Genomic DNA, 6,000 nt, shown 5'->3' on the forward strand with positions numbered 1-6,000 from the left:
GGTTAAAAACAGCCATCTATAAATACAAATAAATCCAGCAAATACTATGGCAACTGGAAGTGCAGCATATCCAGATTGCACTGCACCCTCCCATGCCCTGGCAGGCTTGTTCCACACAATCCCAGTGTGGACCAGTCAGGTGTTACCCTCAGGGGGCCACATGGACACCCCGGGACTGGAAACCTCGACTCCTGGTTCCACTTTAGTAGCTCAAGTCTCACTGCATCGGCTTGATGTATGAGTGCAGGAAGGAGGAGTGGGGAAAAGTAAGGACATTTCAGTAGAGGTAAATAGGATTTACAATGCTGTCATCTCTAGCAAATTTGGCATTTCAATTCATTGGAAGTCCAGACAAATTAGATGTTTGTGTTCATTTAAAATAATTTCTCCTCTTTGACCTAGCTTAATTTATCATTTTACCTCTTCCTGCAGCGCTTAGGAGAGCTGCTGTTTAAATGAACCCAAAAGAATATACAAGTAAAATATTAAGTAGTTCTCATTAACCACATGGTACATTTAAACCCAGCACCAAATGCAAAGGATTCTCTTACAGATGTAGGCTTTGTCTTTCTTGCAGTATTAAAGCCGAGACACCTTGTGACAGTGTTTTTGCAAGTAATGTGTGTCTCCGGAATAGAACTGTAGTCATAAAAAGAAACAGCAAAGGGGAAATCCTGCATCTCAACATCAAATAATCCTTATTCAAATAATACTTTTCCCCCTAATAAAAGACTCCTGTGGTTTATTTCTGCCATTTTGTGTAAATTTTGGAATTTATTGTGCTTTTATGAGTAGCTACATTTTGGTGATGAAAAGTGCTGTTTATGAATTTGTACATTTGAATATTTTTCAGAAAAGACAGGCTGGATAATCAACAAGTACCTACCTAAACATTCATGTCTTTAATTTTGGAAATGATTTTTTGTTTGCATCAGCCCTGGGTCCATCTGACAAGTACAGCACAGAGTAACATTTATGCACTCATTCAGAGTTACAGGTAACCCAAGAGTAAGCTTCTCTCATAACGGCATCACTCATTTCTCTGTCATCAGAAATAGATAGTGTCAATGAAGGCCACATAAATTACATTTATCCAGCAGGCTTAAGCAAAGACATAAGGAATCATGCTAAGGCTCTGATAGCTGCTTTTGAAATGACGCATATTAATGCAGTTGTCAGGTGGAGAGAGGGATAAGGAAAAGATATAAGACTTCCCAACAGCTTCAGCAAATCAGGGATGGAGTGGAATAAACTAGTAAAGACAACACAAATATTAACTACATGAAGGTAATGCTACTATTTTATTACAGTGCTTTCTGCATAACACAAAACCATAAATAGCTCTAAACTGCAACAAAAGCTAACATTATCACCGAGCAATTTCTTCCATAAATAGCTAATCTGGGCTGCACTAACGTCGTCTCAAAAGAGCCTTTCCAGGACGGTCCCCTATTAGATGCCAGCAAAAGCCATTACTGTGGTCTAATAACAGCAGAGCACACATACACGGGACCCTGTCCTGGAAAACAACATGGCACTTCTGCCTAAAGCACAAAGCATAAGTGCAAAGAAGCAAAATGTGTGTCTGTATGTATATATTTTTCTTTTTATTTCTGTGTATATATATATATGAACAGATTACTTTAAAAAGTTCTGTTTATATATTTATATGTATATGTTTGTTTATTATATTTCTATTTTTTATATCTATAATCGAGTGGCTCTCTGAAGATGGTGTGGGTTTTCATTACCTTTAGCAGTCAGGACGTGGTACACGGCAAAGGATGTTCTTTCCCCTGTTTCTCCTACAGCGCCGAAGTCCATGGCGTGGCATTGCTGCTGTCTCAGCCCTTCCTTATTAAAAGCTTTTTATAGAAGACTTAATTCAAATGTACACTTTTGCTGCTCATGGCCATGAGTTTCCCAAGAGAAGGCTGACTCTTAATGTCACAACTACCATCTGTTGACGGTCTGAGATGTTCAGGGGGATCTTTCCATGTGGTCTTATTGATTCCTGCCTGAAATCCGTACTCCTTTCTTTGGATGCCATCCAGAAAACACCTGTGATTTTTCATTTTGAAATACCATTTGCAGCTTGCTACATGCTGACTTGGGAGTTAAGAGATCTGTGGGGAAATGAGTGACACCAGCATGAGCAATTTGTCATAATGACTCAGAAAATTACAGGATAAAATGTACATATCAGCATTACAATAAAAAGAGGGCTTACTGGTTAGTGAGCTCGTCTGGCACGTGGGACTTTCTGCTCCACACCAAGACCCCCCTTGCACAGTGGTGGACGGGACGCACAGGGCGATGGGCCATGCCACGGTTTGCGGAGCAATCACAGGTGATGGACCCAGCCTCTTCCACCCCATCTCAAGACCCTGCAAGACTCAGGTCAAAGATGCTCACAAAAAAGCCAGGAGCTGAAAGAGCAGGAGGGAGGTGGCACTTTATCAGCTTTGGAAGCAGAATGGTCTGTTAGGTGTGGGGAGGAGAATTAGCGAAGGATTAGTAAATAAACACTGTTTTGGCAGTCAGCTGAGCCTACAGACCGCTGCGGTCTGCTTGAGTGTTCCTGTTTGCTCTGTGCCGCAGCAGCTCCGCAGGGACCTGGCAGAAGATGAACCCTGCGAGAAGGGACCCGTCAGAGACGTCGCGGCAGAGCTAGGCTCTCGACCGCAGAGGAATCTGCCAAGAGCTGCAGGACTCTGCTAGCTGACAGATGAACAAGGGGAGGGACAGGTATGCACAGAAAAATATCTATAAATAAAAGTCACAGTCCAGTGAGCTCACCCTGGTAAGGCTATTGCAGCCCGGCTCTAGACATGTCTGTGTCAGAGCAGAAGTTTCTCTTCATGTTCGGTAGCTGCTCAGAGCTCAGAAAGGGACTTCTGCCATGCTGACTTGTAATATAATAATATATGTGTGATATCTGAAGATCAGGACCATCTCTCTATTAAATTAGATAACAAATAATTAGATAATTTTAATTTACTCTATGAATCTTCAGGAGAGTAAACTGCTTACAGGCATCTAATGCAATAAACTTACTTTATAAGCAGAGACCAACATCTGTTACGACGAGGAGTCTGCAGCACATGTTAGGATTCTGTGCACGTGCAGCCGTAGTTAGAGTAAATGTATCATTAAGTTGGTATCCTTTCCCATTCAAAGCACATTTTTCAAGATTTATGTACTGCAGACAATAAGATAGCAGGAGAATCAACTCACGCTCCACTCTTCTTGCATTCACCCCCCGTCCCATGGCAAGATAGCGTTAATAAAAAGGGTGAGCTGGAGCGGGGAAGTTAGGTCACATCTATACACGGCAAAGGAAACACAACCTCAGCCCCACACACATCAAAGGCACGGCAAAGGCAGAAGCTGCGCCGAAAGGGTACCATGATGGTCGCAATATCAAGCCCTAAAAAATCAAGCAACTTCGTCATACGGCCTTCCTTGCATGCACGCTGCTGTCAGAGCTGTAACTGCAGGGAGTGTCCCAGGCCACAGCCTGCCAGGCTGGGTTAATATGACTTCTAGAAAAATCTTAAATACCCTACCTGAGCATGTGCAAACTGCAGTTTTTCTGAAGGTTTGTAAACTCAACAAACTGGGCAAATAACAGTGACAGAAAGGGACATTCTTGATGAAATCTATTCTTACCATGGATGTGACATGCCCGTTCCAGACCTGAAGGGTGCTGTAAAAGATCAACAAATATATTTTAATTTAGGCAAAACAATGTATTTAAGGGACCATATCAATCCAAACACCTACCTTTTCGAAGTTACAGTGACATCACATTCTCAGAAATGACCTGTGATTTCTTAGGTGCCTTCAGTGTTTGAATGGTAGGGAAACCTGGGGTTTGAAGGATGATGCTTTATTGCCGTCGATGCAGCTCGTCTATATTTGTAAATGAACTGGCAGAACAATATAAAAATAAAACCAAATCAGGCGAGCAATGCTATTGTGCAACTTAGCAGTAATAGAAAACCACATTGTCCCTTCAGGCAGATGAGCATCACACTAAAGATATCTCCTGATGTCATTTATGTGAAAGTTGCATTTTCATTATAAATTAATCTACCGCATCAGTCACACATACAAACCTTCTCAATGGTCATCACACACTCTGAGAAAATGAGCCTTGCTTGCTCCTGGATTCTGCGGTTGCTGCCTTCCTCTGGTTAGGGAGAAGTCAACAAGGGGGTACTGATGGGCAGGCGGCTGGTACCAAGCACAGTTTGTCTGTCTCGGTGGGAAAGAAGGAAAGCAAGCCAGCCCCGGGGACAAGCACGGGGCTGCACCGCCCATGTGCTTGCTGCAGGTGAAACTGCTGGGAGGTCCGCAGCAGGTTAGCTGGGAAGAAAGACCATTGGATCTGAGCCTTCACTAGCAATCATGGGATCTTTAATCCCCCTTTTCTTCTTTTTTAACCTCTGGGGCAAGTCCCAGCGAGGGTCACTGAGTGCCTGGCGGGTTTGTGTCAAAGCTTTCAGCTTGGTGTCAGTGTCTTCTCTCCAAGAAGATTAAAGGTGTTGGGAAGAACAAACTTGAACAGCATGAAATAAAGAGAAATAAATCAACACTGGAGCCACGCCACAGTCACCTACACAGCAAAGTCTCTCCCTAAGATATTGTATGGAAAAATCCAGCAAAGGCAGCTGATTTACCCTTCCAGACAGAGCTGCTGGAGAGCTATTCTCCGTGCTGAGCCCTAGGTGAGATGCTGTCCCAGTTCTTTGGCTGCTGGAAGGCGTCACTGGCTCCACATAAGGACACGGAGACACTGGCATGATGGACAGCCAGGAAACGATCATGACAATGCTAGTACCGTGCTGCTGTATGAATTGCTCTGCGCCAACACCGAGCTAACTGCATCTTAAACACGGATCCCAAGGTCCTGTGAGGTCCAAGGGAGCAGGAAACGAACACAGAGACCTTGGCAGCTGCAGCCCTGATGTACCATTACGGACAAGAGCCCCTGGTTATATTTCACTGCTATACTAAGCAATGAGCTGCTAAAAATACTTTTTACCTCCTGAAGATTATTCCATCCTAGACTAGAAGTTATTAAAAACTCCTGGAGCTCTCAGCACCGACAGCCCAACCCCTGTATATCTCTACCCAGCCCAGCGGACCGGAAGAGCCTGCGTGCCCTGCTCCAGGCAGATACCACAGAAGCAGATGGAGGACACGTGCACAGTTCACTTTGGCTCCGACCATGAGTTTGCAAAGTAAAAAGTTCCCACATGTCTCAACACGGAGCTCAAGGCCAGCGTTTCTCAACAGGCCTGATATAGGAAACGGGCTATTTTTAATCGTCTCATTGTTCTTCCGGTCCTGAAAATGTGCCTTTTCCCAAAAAACTGAACCAAACGAAATTCACAGAGCAGTCTATAACTGCAGACACTCCAGAGGATGACAGATACTGTTACTGTGTTCTGAGGCCCACCTACAGCTGTCGAGCTGTGCTTTCCCTGTGTGATCCAGAAATAACCACAAGGGAACGTACTGAAGAGTAGATGAGTCTTACTCGGAGAGCATCAGAGATGCACCTTAACCCCAAGCCCAGACATGTCGGTACTAACACCGGACCTGGAAGCTGTTCAGCTTTGGAGACTCCACATAGTAACCTCTGGACTCTGGGATCACAGTGCCCTGACTCTGGAAAGTGGGTTGAATAAGCTCCAAGTTGGGACTCATTATCTGTGTCTGGGTCAACTGGCATAAAATCTCACGTAAAAAAGCTGCCTTGAAGTAGCTTTCAGCCTCGTGGGCCATTCAGAAAATTGCATATGATTCCCATATGTGCAGAAACGCCTGTACAAGCTATGACATGAGCTGCTCTGTGGGTGGAAGGAGGTATCAGCTTAAGATGCACTGAAAATTTGATAACTGGATTAGGCACAAGAAAGAATGTCCTGAGGGCGGGAAGTATCCACGTCTTCTCCACTGAGAAAGGTTTCTAGACCAATCTCATTTATC

This window comes from Falco biarmicus, chromosome 8 (genome assembly GCF_023638135.1).
Source record: "Falco biarmicus isolate bFalBia1 chromosome 8, bFalBia1.pri, whole genome shotgun sequence".
In the NCBI taxonomy this organism is placed as follows: domain Eukaryota; kingdom Metazoa; phylum Chordata; class Aves; order Falconiformes; family Falconidae; genus Falco; species Falco biarmicus.